General features: G+C 37.3%; 1 protein-coding gene across 2 annotated transcripts in view; it reads left to right on the top strand.

Moving 5' to 3' along the window:
- The window catches only part of LOC137578772 (uncharacterized), a 115,353-nt gene that overhangs the window by 83,809 nt on the left and 16,938 nt on the right, over positions 1-14,606 (top strand). Inside the window, exons 11-12 of one of the 2 annotated variants that reach the window (XM_068292339.1) lie at positions 9,671-9,807; positions 9,863-9,922. The gene's annotated coding sequence lies outside the window, so the exon portion shown is untranslated. Of the gene's footprint in view, positions 1-9,670; positions 9,808-9,862; positions 9,923-14,606 lie in introns of those variants that run through there. The other variant, XR_011032765.1, reaches the window with a different exon arrangement.

Below are 14,606 nucleotides of genomic sequence, written 5' to 3' on the forward strand. Positions count from 1 at the left end.
CAACGAAGACTTCAACCAGACACTTGCCGATGTCCTTGGCCCATTGTATTGTGGTATCCCGTCGTATAAACACATATATACTTCAGGTTGGTCGCGACGACCAACGCCATTGACCGCTGACTGCAGACTGCAGACCTCGGTCCTCAGACCTCAGACTGCTGACCATAGACAATCAACACAGACAATAGCCATAGACATTGCCATTGCCATGGCCAAAGTCATAGCAGAAATGACCATAAATCAGTTGACCAGTCGGAGGCTGGGCCTCCGGCCGTTGCCGGAGGTCGGCTATATCTTTTCGCCATTTAAATAATCTGTTTCAAGTTATAATTTCCTCTCAATCGAGCAAAACGCAAGGAAGAAGGAATGAAACTGAAGCCATAAAATAAACTAACAGCATTTGCGTGACAATCATATTAAGTGGAAAATGAATATGGACAAACAATTTCAAGGGATTATGAATACGCACAGACACACTTACAGTGAGTCTCACACTCAAACTCAAATGCATACATATTAAAGATAGGAATATTTTGACCGGATTCACTCAATTATAATTCTATTCCGCAGGCCAACTAAAACCCCATGCGATCCATTTGTAAAAGAGTCAATACAAAAGTTTTCTTATTAATTTTTATTGTTTTTGCGGACCGCAGAAGATTGCCAGCAGCTCTCTCGTTCTCTCTTTCTATCTCTCTTTCAGTTCGACCGCATTTGGGCATACCTTTATTTTTGTGTATTGCATAACATCGAATGTCCTTTAGGGCCAATTTTTACTTAATACTTTGGGCCTCTGGGCAAACGCCCTGCTTCACCCTAGGGGAAACCCTCTCTCGAAATAGCTAATGTAGTCTAGTTTTAAAGTGTATTTGACAAATGTTTGCAATTTATTCAATTGATTTTAAATTATATTCGCTTTATTTTGTGATTTCGCGGTTTCACTTTTGGCAACTCAGTCAACAAAACAGAAGGCAACAAACAGAAGGCCCTAAAACAAATAAAAGTTGTCAAAAGGAAGTTGCATGTTTAAGCTGAATTTGGAATTTAATTTTGTGTTTCCTTTTTTTATTGACAATCGTAAAACGAGTCTACCGTCACGAATCCCCTTCATCAGCCCACCCCCTCTGGCTGTCTGTCATTTAAGTTAGTAATTAATTTTATTTGTTAGTCGCAACAGAGAAAGAGCCTAAACAAACTTTCACTTGGGTTCAGAGATTCGCTTTGCTTTCCCCCCATTTCTACATGTAGAAAAAAAGTTTCCAAAAGTTTTGCTGTTTTTTTTCTTCACTCTTTTTCAATTGTTAATTTTTTCTCATGCACTACTAATTTAGGTGGTTACAAATTTTATAAGTATATGTTGAATTTAAGCTTGAATGGACGGATATAGTGCAGATGTCACCACTCCATTGTTTGAGTTATATTAATGCTGCAAGTGTTATGATAATACCTTAACATTGATTTAATTGTTTGCCATTTTCAAAGCTCTTCTAATAATTTAATCATTCAAAGTGTTTTCACCTTTGTTTGATAAATTGTTCACTGATTCGTTGACTAGCTTAGATCACTCCATTGTTCACTTCTTTTGATCACTCGTTTGTACTTCATTGAGAGTTACCCAGTTAGGTGTGGTCACTGGTTTGTTCACTAGATTTGATCTGTCGTTTATGCATTAGTTTATTGTTTTGTTAGTTTTTTAATTTTTTGAATAATTACTTAATTCTTTTCCTTCGATTCATTTGTTCACTGTTTGCACATTAAACATTATTTATTCGTTTTGTAGAATTGTTCGTTGACTCGTTAGTTTATTTATTTATCTGTGGAATTCTTCCTTTAGCCGTTATCCGTAGGCACATTGTGGAAAATGTATTTCGGTAATTACGAAATTTATTTCAAAGTTTTTGTGCTATCCAAATTAAAAGAAAGAAAGTTTTATGCCGTATTTTCATCGAAATTTATTGCATCAAACTGAAGACGTAAACAGCTCAAGTAATATTAGCCTTAGCCAATTCCATTTCTTTTCTATTTTCAATTAAAACTATTTCCACTTTCGGCACTCCACCACTCCACACTTCGTTGGTTCAATCCCCGTCTCACCTTAGGTGGCAAACAAAAGAAAAGCCACCAACCATAAATCAACTGCCAAGCCAAAACAAACATGAGCCGAAAAGGAAAAAGTTAATGTCAAGAAATATACTTGTCCGCAACTATTTTCGTTTTTTTTCGTTTCTTTTGGTGTTTATACACTGACATAAACGGGAGTATTGATTGTTTCGACCACTTGCATTAGTAGAGTTCGTAATTGTTATTATTTCATCAACATTTCTGCCAATTGTGTTGTTTAAGGAATGATTTACAATTGCTTTTTAGAGTTCAAAAACTTTTTGACTTCATAATCGTTACTATGATAAATATAAATTATAAATTGATGGCTTCAGAGTATTAAGAGGGTCGGCTATCTGATTTGGATTGTGTACTTTACACATGGGCCAAGTCAAATTTATGCATGGCAAGGACAAATTATGATAATGCTTTTTTCTCTCATAAGTTCAGTTTTGCTTCTCATCCTTCTCTCTTATTTTGGGTGAGTAAAAAAAGGAAAGACTGAAAAAGAAGAAGGCGAATCTAGAGCCATATTGAAATTCTCAGACAAACCAATTGTCAAATTTGTTTCTTGCGGCTGTCAAAGTAAATTTATATACGCTTCATTTGTTGATAACCAAATATTTTAATTGCGCATACGCCATATGGGCAAGGAAAAATATTAAGACCCCTCAAGACATACGCATACTTAAATCATGGCGTCTAGTGTCAAAGGCTGCTCTGTCTTTGCCGAAAGCGATAAAAATGTTTTGTCATGGTGCAATTTATTTATATGTCGATTTCCATTTGTTTTATTTCATTTCATTTTCGGTTTTATTTACTCAATGTCTTTTTGGGCTTAAGTCGAGGGCCAGGCCCTGTCTGTCGTTGTGACACAGAGAGAGAGAGAGAAAGACTGCTGCCCGGCTAGAGGGACGGACAAAGATATTTGGCTGTATATGCGATTTGGACACGCACCATTTGTGAAAAGCCTCTTTAGGCTTAAGGTCCAACCCCCCACACATACACACACTATATACCCACAAAGTGAAAGAAGGAGATGAATTTAAAGAACGCCTTCAATTAAAACGCTTATATGGGGTCCAAGGTAGACGATAAGATGGCGGCTTCGGCGGCGGTATCTTATAATCGTAAATGTCAAGGTAGAATGCGAATTGTTTGCTAGTTGATTTGTCTGTCCGTTCTTTTTTTGGGGCCAAAGTTTTTATACCATACACCCATAGGGTGAAATGGTATATTAAAGTCGCCAAAATGTATGTAACAGGCAGAAGGAAGCTTCTCCGACCCTATAAAGTATATATATTCTTGATCAGGATCAACAGCCGAGTCGATCTAGCCATGTCCGTCTGTCCGTCCGTCCGTCCGTCCGTCCGTCCGTCTGTATGAACACGCAGATCTCGGAGACTATAAGAGCTAGAGCCACCAAATTTGGTATGTATACTCGTGTAGTATGCACATGTTCAGCATTAATTGGAATTTCGGCCACGCCCCCTTACGCCCCCAGTAATCACATAAAACTGTTTTTCTTAAAAAGTATGACAGCTAGAGACATCAAATTTAGTTTGTATACCCAATTAGTTAGTGCGCAGAAATTAACTGTTCAAACTTTTTGCCACGCCCCCTTACGCCCCCAGGAATCACACATAACTGGTTTTCTTAAAAAGTATAATAGCTAGAGACATCAAATTTGGTTTATATGCTCGGTTAGTTAGCGCGCAGAAACTAATTGTTTAAACTTTTTGCCACGCCCCCTTCCGCCCCCGGAATTTACATAAAAGTGATTTCCTTAAAAACTATGATAGCTACCGACATCAAATTTAGTATGTAGACTAGCTTAATAGACGCGCAGATATTGGCTATTTAAACATTTTGCCACGCCCACTTCCGCCCCCGTAAATTAAACAAAACTGATTTTATCAAAAACTAACAAAGCTAAAGTCACCAAATTTAGTATGTATACTGGCATAGTATGCGCAGAGAATTTAGATATTTTCACATTTTGCCACGCCCACTTCCGCCTCCATAATTTAGAAAAAAACGATTTCCTCCTTTAGTTTTTTGACTATCGCATTTAAATTTGGCAGACTAATTCATCTTATCTATTTCTACCAAACTACCAAATTTTATTGAAATCGGACTAGAAACATGTAAAATATGCGTATGAACGTATTTTACTACGCGGTCCACAAGGCCAGAATTGGACGTTGGCTAGTAGCGGCGCTAGAGTGCTCGTGTGTTTGTAGAGTGAGCGAGATAGCACATAGTATAAGACATGTAAAAACAATTTAATAGACATACATTTGGTCTTCGAAATTTGAAATATTTGTTTCACCAGGTGTATGGTATACCCAAGTCGACGAGTCGACTTACTTGCTTCATTTTTTTATTAATGGCCAACATCTTTAAGCACCTTTCAAGACAAATGAAATTCGAGCTTGAGCTTGAACAGCGCGAACAGCTGATATTTTGGCGGCATATTCCAGTGTAGCGGCAAACGAGCAACTGGGTTGGTTAACATTTACAATATTTTCTTTCCATTGGCTTTCCATTCGGAGTCGCCGGCTGTTAGCTGGGTTAACAGCTTAATGTTAAGCCTCTGCAAAGAAAGTGTGTGGACTGACACGTATAGTTTATCCAATATGCCATGTTGTTCACGCTTCTCAAACGGAGGCTTTTATTTGCTTTACTGCTTTGCGAATTAACAATGTTGTCAATGGGTGCCAGGATGAGCTTTTTCACACGCCAAATGACAGGAACTCATCCAAAAGAATGGATGAAGCATTCTCCTCCATGTGATACACCATGAACTGAGCGAGTGAGGAATGACAGATAAATAGAACATACAAAATATGGGCAAAGTTCGGCGCTCGGGGAAAACTTTTCTTTTGAAATATTTGACAGTCTGTCGTCTCGAAAAATTTTCGTTGAAAAGGGTTTCGTCCTCTTTCCCTTCACTGATGCTGGGACTAATCAGTTTTTGTTTTAACAGCAAAGTCAAGGACAAGTTGACAGGTTTGAAAATTTTGGCCAGTAGTGATGTTGCCTTGTTTGGATTAACTTACATTTGACTTCAACATTTAATTACAAAAACAGTCAGTTGAGTTGTTTTTACGTGCAAAGTGAAGAAGTTAGTTTTCGAAATATGTATATGTATTAGAACTAAGTCAAAATACAGTCCGACAATAGTTAGAAAAATTATTTCAAAGAATTCCCAATATTCTATATTCCCCCATTCAATTCTCATTTTCTTCAGAACTACCAAGTTCTCAAGATGAGATTTCTCAAACGCCTTAAAGTATGCAACACATTCTGAAAACCATAAAGTCCTTAAAACCCAGCTCTTCGGATTGCTAGGTTCGGTTCAGTTCGGGACAAAAAATTTTAGTTTTTGATTTTTTTTGGCAATTTAAGGTACAATTCGAATGGAAAGTTGCTTTTGGCGAAAATGCTGATTGAGAAAAGTCACCGAAAATTTTATTGATAAGCCCTCGAAAGTTCTCAAAAACTTATGGCTAAAGAACTATTTAAAATTTAAAATATTAAAATACGAGTTTGCAAAGAGTTTTAAATAAGCGATTGCAATCCTTGTTGATTGCATCGATTTATATGAATTCGTTTGCTTTGTTTATGCCGCAAACGCTGTTGTTAATTGGTATTTCCTTCTCGGATGTGTTAATTAATAATTCAATTATTGATTAACTTCTCGTCATTAGGTAAAGACTCTTACATAAGGGCTCTCTTTGATGCAAAAGGCATTTGTTCGTATTGCCTAATAATTTGTTGAGAAATCTCTGGCTTCCTATTGTTACTAGTGGATGGCATCTGATTGTGAGTGTTAGACATTGTTCCTATGCGCCTTGTCTGCACCTTTTGCATAATCTCTATACTCATTATGATCTAAATGGGACAATAATTTCATGGCATCTTCACATTTGGCCACGTGTTGACTTGGACCAGCAGCTCTTCTAAAATTACGAATGCAAACCGACTTTCTCCACCACGCCCACAATGTTTATATAAAACCCTTGACGATAACGATGAAGCCGACGACAGCGACAATGACAACAACAACAACGACTATGATGATAATAATAATGATGATGATGATGATAATATCTCTGTGACTATACGAGTGACTGGGATTTCTCTAGTTTCCTTTTGCTAACCACCATACCACCACTTTGACCACACTCTTCCTTCCTCCCTTTTCTCTCTCTCTCTGTTGGTTGGTTCTGGCTTGTTGTGTCTGTTGTCTCATAATCAGAATGTAGACCTGTCGTGACGTTATTTGCATTTGCTTTATGTAAGACAAATGTACAAGAAATTTCCGAGGAAGAAAAAAAAACACAAGAGATGAGATGAGATGGGTGTTTGTTTGGGAAGAGACGAGTTTTCGCAATGGCCGCCTGTCTGTCAGATAAGTGTATAATTAATTTCATTGAAACATGCCTGAAACAAGAGGCTATAAATGTGCTCAGATATGTGCATATTTATTTTGGCATGACAAATTGTTTGCGACAGAGTGCAGGAGCCACGAGACGACACGAGATGCGAGTGACAGAGAGGCAGAGTGAGTGAGTGAGAGAAGGCTACTAGTATCGAGCCAATGTCGGAGATGCAATTGTCACTATCAGCAATTGCGTCAAATTAAATGAAATGTGTGTGTGTGTGTGTGCATCGGAACACAGTAACCAGGAACTTTTAATAGTACATGGCAGTTTTCTGTAACACAAAAAAAATACAGTCAAAGGCATATTTGAATGAACAAAAAAAAATGTTCATTTTTATGACAGGCCAGCACAATTGTGACCGGGGCCATCATTTATTTGATTACCCGTGGTTCCAAACACACACACACACACATAGATCCCTACAAAATAAAAAGAAATACATATATAAATTCGTATATATGTATGTATATATTATTTTCAATTTCTTTTCTATACACTTGCAAAAAAGCCATACACTCTAGATTGGAAATACCTTCCTTTAAAATATAAAAAATATATTTTTTATTTGACTTTGTAATGTTATTCATAATATTCTAAAGACGACAAATACCTAAGCTTTGATATACATTTGTATATATTTTCTGAAATCAAAGATCTGGTCTTAAATGAGTATATGTAAAATAAACTTAATGAAGTTAGAAAACGGATTCTCAGTGCAGAAAATATTTATGTTAACTGCAGGTGGAAAAAATATTTATGATTTTTATGTAACTTGAATCGATTTCACGAATATTTTGTAAGGGCATACAAATTGTGCTTTAGTTCATTTTCTCTTGCCTCTTTTTTGTTATTGCTGAAATGGAATATATAATTTAAAGGGCTCACCCCCCTTCCCCTACCCACTTCACGATTTTATACAATATCTGGCATGAATATGCACTTCAATGTTTAATGCTTCAACTGAACGGTATTCCACTGAAAGAGTCAACAGGGCAAACATGTGAGATGCCACAGATTGAAGATGTAAATTTGCTTTACAAACGAGTTGATATACATTCTACCATGCAGAGACTTACACACACACACACACACACACCAGGAACTATGTATGTATACATATGAATATAAACTGCTAGGTGCATAGTTATTATTTATGCATTTTAAAGCATAACTCTGAAAGATCTGAAATCAGTTTGAATAAACTCAAATTTACACAAAACTTGTTTGACTTGCTAAATTCTGCGAATATGTACGAAATGTAAGAAGCTTGATGATTGATTGTGGGAATAATGTCAATGTTGATGAAGCTGATCTTACCATATATGATATCTGTAGTCTACAGGAAGCATAAGAAATATATAAGTAAATGGTAAAATGTTCGTTATCAGTTACCTTACAAGTTTATTTTGTTAATCTTTCCTTACCTATAGCCGTCAAAGTGGAAAATTTTTTAAACTAAATAGTCCAATGGGCGGCCTACAATCTTAGCATGGCAAATAACGAAGTTATTAATGAAAGTCACAGTTTTCCATCGATCGTTTCTATGGGAGCTATATGATATAGTCACCCGATCTTGATCAAATTTGGCACATTCGTGTGTAGGCGTAATAAACTCTCTAATATTAAGTTTCACGACAATAGCTCCGAAAGGAAGTTATTGAGAAAAGTCACTGTTCGTGACTTTGCCGTTTGTATGGTGGTCCGATCCGGCTGGATTCGAGATATACAACCCCTGCAGTATATACAAGCCTACATTCACAATTTCAGCTCTGTAGCTTTTACGATCTAGGAGGAGTTTGCGTTGATCCAAAGGGACAGACGGACATGGCTATATAAACTCGTCTCGTCGTGCTGATCAAGAATATATATACTTTGTATGGTCGGAGATGCTTCCTTCTATGCGTTGCACACTTCTGACCAAAATTAATATGCCCTTTTTGCAAGGGTATAAATATCACAGAAGCTAACATCGGCTATGCCGAAACTACTATTGCTTAATATAATTTTATTTCCTGATCCCACCTCACCCAGGGTTTCAATAGCCAAGTTTCATCCTTATAGCTTTTAAATTGGAAACGTCTCGTTCTCTGCGTCACAAACATCTGACAAATTAAAAAATTTTAAAAAGTGAAGAAAGTAACAGTTAATAAATCATCATTGATCATGTCAAAAATTATCAAATGCAAGAGGTTAATACTTTCTCTTTAAAACTTTGATAAGAACCCGTTGGGCGACCCACCGGTACTCCACTGCTCATTTGAGTATTAGAAAGTACATCAGCTGTGCAAATGTGCATCTTGTAATGAAAAACGTTTTTGGGCCAATAATTTCTCTCCTAAAATTGGCGATATGAATCGAGCTTTTCAATGGCATATTCAGTTTCATAATAAACTGACGGATGTCCTACCCTTACCCACAACCGAACACTTTTCCTTACTCTTGAGCTGACATTAAATTCATACAAGATCCTCAAAGCAAACATTACAGGGCATATTATAAGTTATAAATTTGTTGCATACTTTTCACCATTCCACCAATACTCAAGTCACTTGCAATAAATTACTTATTACTCACTTACTAATAAACACTTTAGTTATGAAATTTCAAAAGTTTATTATTGGTTATAAAAATGGTTTTTTCATCTGGAAATCTGAGAGGTAAATTACCTTTATAATGAGTAGGCAGTTCAATCATATTCTGGAGTCGGCTTATGGCACATCTGTACATGGGAAATACATTAGCTTAATATGTTTTTAAAATTGTTTAAAATGAAAAGTGTGTCGGTGCTTGTTTTATATAGGCAAAACGAGCAAATGGATTACCCCTCCAGCATTTATAGTTGATTTACTTGTTGGCCATTTGAATGGGTCAACATAATTGCTCCCATTATACATACATATAAATTATAATTTTCACTTGAATTTTAGTCGAGCTTAAAGCCTACGAACATTTTGTTTACCCACTAAGCATCGCTTCATTTACTCTAAAGCAGCGTGCTGGAAAAGTTGAAGTTGAAAGTTAATCCCAGGTCCTCTGACTTTTAACCACCAAGCTGGATGGTATTTCATTTTCTTATTCTTATATATTCTTTCTCTTTCTATCTCTCTCTCTCTTTCTAGGCTGAGCTGGGCTGTAATGCAATTTAATCAAGGTGTGCTTATTATAAATTAATTTACAAGCCAGTATAAGAGCAAAGGTTCGGAAAAGAGCAGCCACAAAACGCGATTAGTTTGCCTGGTTAGGCCTTAACTGCAAGGTAAGAGTTACTCATTCAACATGCATAGAGCCAACATTGCCTCCCCTTTCCACAGGCCAACCCTCCCTTTAGGCCACCAAAAACACCCAACCGTACACAAAGAAGGGCCAATGAAATGGAGCTGGTTTGCATTTTCATATGCTTTTCTTTCCTTTTGAGTGGGGCACAAAACTGCCATCAACGTGGTTCTCGTTGCATCGGAAGTAGAGTTGAGCCGCAATGCTTTCTGTCAACGGGGGAGAAAAGTGAGACCGACCGACGTACCGTGCAGCAAGAGCCAGATCTATACCAGACCAGAACTATAGCATATTTCCTGTTGCTTTGTGTCATCGTGTCATCGTCATCTGACCTGCCCTGCCCCCGCCCTAGTCTTGTTGTTGTTATTCCATTTGCATGGTAACTCCAAAAATGGCTGGGACCCCAGTACAAGTTTCGCATTTTGCATTTTCTCCATTGTATCTCTTTTTTTTTAAGCTCGTTTTCGCGCAGCACCCAAAAGCAGCGTAAAACAAGAAGAAGGACAATGTCCTTGCCGCTAGCACGGAAAATTCTAAGCAAATTTGCTGCAGGCAATTGAATTGATTGTCCCTGAAATGCAATGAATATTTCATTAGCATCTTAAATGCTTCTCAAAAGTTTTCTCACCCAAAAGAAGTAGAAATATTTACTTTTATTCTTTTACAGCACCTTTTTTTTCCTTCACTTTTTTCCGAACTTATTACAATTATCCATCCAGGCTTTCGTTGAACTATAGTGAAGTGCAGAATGTGTAGCAACGACACAACTAATCCAAAAAATTTCATCTCACATCCCATAAAACCCCATTTGGCCACATGAGATGGCAAAAAATTTATCGCTTGAGGCTATTATGGCAACACGCACAACTGTTGCCCAAATATATATGTATATATATAACCGAGTGTATATATTATATATAAAAATTTGTAGCTATATTTATCAGACGACGCCGCATGACGCTCATTATTTTTCAGCAGGCGGCTCAACAAAGCCGACCAAAACCAAACCAAACCAAACAAAAAACGAAGCAAGCTAAACTCGAACCGTTTTGCCTTTGGCACTTTTTATGTACATACAAAAAATATAATGAAAATCAGCACAAAACACATTTTGTGTTAAATATTTTACATGCAGGCAACGGGCAGACGCCTACCCGAAAGCACAAAAAAAAAAAAAAAAATAAAATAAAAACTTGCCAACATCTTTTGTTTCCCCTTCCCGTAACAAGCCACCGAACCACTCAACCAACCAAAACCCCAAACAAAAAAAAAATAAGAAACTTTAGATTTTTCCCTTTCCGCATTTTGCTGCCTGGACCAAACTGTGCCAAGTTGCGTTGGGCTTTGCCTTGCCTTGTCGCTGATTCATTCAAATTGTCAACAGCTTTCCAACAACGTTGGCCCAATTGTGTACCGTGTCCTCTTTTTGAGAGTGGAAAAGAGTATGGAAACGAAAGGAGCGGAAACGAAAGGAAATGCCAAGTCATGCTCTGACTGCATATAAAAGAGTTTGTTCATTTCGTCTTGATTTCATGTTGAGACATTTACAAATTATGCCCCATCTGTTGGACCACAAGCCTTAAGGGTCACATTTGTTCCATGGGCTTAACCGTCACTTTGCTTTACCCCCTTTCCCCGTACATTCCTTCTGCCTTGCCAAGAGTGGCTGCAGTTTTTTCTCTCTCTCCCAAAAAAAAAGGAGAACAGTTTAGAAATGTCAGGCCAGCAAATTGAGTGACAATGACGTTGGGAAAAAGAGAATATTTTCCATCACTTTTCCACTTTCACTTTTTCAATCGAAAGTGAAATTGATCTGACACAGTCGTTAACTTTAGTGTCCTTTCTCACACGTGTCACACTTGTAGGGACAGGTGCTCGTTGCGTGCTGCACAAAGAAATGATGATCCAATCCACAGCATTTGTTTCTATGTATGCCTAAAAGTAGGCAATTGAAGTGTGGATCGTATTTATCGGGGACATTAAGTTGCGCGAAATAAGTAAGTATGTATAATAAGTATAAGAAGTTGCTATCTATAACAACTTAACCGATTAATATATTAAAATTACTTTGTCTTAATGTAAAACCAGAGGGCCGGGGCTAACTTCGACCGCGTCAAAGTTTGTATACCCTTGCAACTTTTGTGGTAACTCTATCCTTACCTATTAGCCATCAATGTGGAAGAACGTTTTATCTAAAAAAGGCTTATGCTTGCGAAAGAAAGGCCTACAATCATAGGAAATAACGAAGATATTGATCAAAGTCACTTTTTTCCACCGATCGTTCCTATGGGAGCTATATGATATAGTCACCCGATCTTTATCAAATTCGGCACAGTCATTAACATATATATTAAATTAAGAAATGTTTAATTTAAAAGCAATCGCGTTAAAAGTAACGAAGTTATTTACAAAAGTCACTGTTTTCGACCAATCGTTCCTATGGGAGCTATATGATATAGTCACCTGATCTTGATCAAATTTGGCATAGTCGCTTATAGGCGTAGTAAACTCTCTAATATTAAGTTTCACGACAATAGCTCAGAAAATAACGAAGTTATTGAGAAAGTCACTGTTCGTGACTTGGCCGTTTGTATGGGAGCTATATGATATAGTCACCCGATCTTGATCAAATTTGGCATAGTCGCTTATAGGCATAGTAAACTCTCTAATATTAAGTTTCACGATAATAGCATAGAAAATAACGAAGTTATTGAGAAAAGTCACTGTTCGTGACTTTGGGGTTTGTATGGGAGCTATATGATATAGTGGTCCGATCCGGCTGAATCCGAGATATACAACGCCTGCAGTATATACAAGCCTAGGTGCAAAATTTCAGCTCTGTAGCTCTTACGGTCTAGGAGGAGTTTGCGTTGATCCAGACGGACGGACGGACGGACGGACGGACGGACGGACGGACGGACGGACGGACGGACATGGCTAGTTGAACTCGTCTCGTCGTGCTGATCAAGAATATATATACTTTGTATGGTCGGAGATGCTTCGTTCTATGCGTTGCACACTTCTGACCAAAATTAATATACTCTTTTTGCAAGGGTATAATAAAGGTAAAAATTTAATTATTTCGAATCATTCGATCGCATTTCTGTTGACAAAAACTATGCAAAGTGTTTGTGCATTATGGAGTACGAAAGCAATTTCTGCAAACGTTTACTATAGACGGTGCTTTGAAACCCTCTAATTAACTATTCTCTTTATATTTCGTAATTTCAGACAAATTTTCGAGGAGAAACGCAGTCCCAAAATATTGAATAAAAATCAAAATGAAAAAGTAATTTATTTACTTATTATACCCTTGCAAAAAGGGTATATTAATTTTGGTCAGAAGTGTGCAACGCATAGAACGAAGCATCTCCGACCATACAAAGTATATATATTCTTGATCAGCACGACGAGACGAGTTCAACTAGCCATGTCCGTCCGTCCGTCCGTCCGTCCGTCTGGATCAACGCAAACTCCTCCTAGACCGTAAGAGCTACAGAGCTGAAATTTTGCACGTAGGCTTGTATATACTGCAGGCGTTGTATATCTCGGATTCAGCCGGATCGGACCACTATATCATATAGCTCCCATACAAACCCCAAAGTCACGAACAGTGACTTTTCTCAATAACTTCGTTATTTTCTATGCTATTATCGTGAAACTTAATATTAGAGAGTTTACTACGCCTATAAGTGATTATGCCAAATTTGATCAAGATCGGGTGACTATATCATATAGCTCCCATACAAACGGCCAAGTCACGAACAGTGACTTTTTCAATAACTTCGTTATTTTCTATGCTATTATCGTGAAACTTAATATTAGAGAGTTTACTACGCCTATAAGCGACTATGCCAAATTTGATCAAGATCAGGTGACTATATCATATAGCTCCCATAGGAACGATTGGTCGAAAACAGTGACTTTTGTAAATAACTTCGTTACTTTTAACGCGATTGCTTTTAAATTAAACATTTCTTAATTTAATATATATGTTAATGACTGTGCCGAATTTGATAAAGATCGGGTGACTATATCATATAGCTCCCATAGGAACGATCGGTGGAAAACAGTGACTTTGATCAATATCTTCGTTATTTCCTATGATTGTAGGCCTTTCTTTCGCAAGCATAAGCCTTTTTAGATAAAACGTTCTTCCACATTGATGGCTAATAGGTAAGGATAGAGTTACCAAAAAGTTGCAAGGGTATACAAACTTTGACGCGGTCGAAGTTAGCCCCGGCCCTCTGGTTTTTTTGAGATATATTAATTTTAGTCAGAAGTGCGCAACGCATAGAAGGAAGCATCTCCGACCAGTACATATATTCTTGATCAGCACGACGAGTAGAGATCAAATGGCCATGTCCATTCGTCTGTCCGTCCGTCTGGATCAACGCAAACTCCTCCTAGACCGGTTGAGCTATGGAAATTTTGCATGTAGGCTAGGATTTATCAGGATCGGACTATATCACCTACAAACATCAAAGTTACGCACAGTGGTTTATCTCAATAACTTTGTTATTTTCTGAGCTATTGTGTTTTATATTGGTGAGTTCATTAAACCTATAAACGCCAAATTTGATTAAGATCGGGTGACTTTATCATGTAGTTTCCATTGGAACGATCGGTGGCAAACAGTTATGTGTGATCCATAACTCCATATTTGCTATGCTAAGATTGTAGGCATTCGACGTTTTATATACAAGATTTTTTCACACTAACACTAGTTATACCTACATGTCCTTCAGCCAATATAAGAATATTTACCATTTGGTTCTTATA

The sequence above is a fragment of the Drosophila tropicalis genome, unplaced genomic scaffold, assembly GCF_018151085.1.
Source record: "Drosophila tropicalis isolate 14030-0801.00 unplaced genomic scaffold, ASM1815108v1 contig_1190, whole genome shotgun sequence".
NCBI classification, from domain to species: Eukaryota; Metazoa; Arthropoda; class Insecta; order Diptera; family Drosophilidae; genus Drosophila; species Drosophila tropicalis.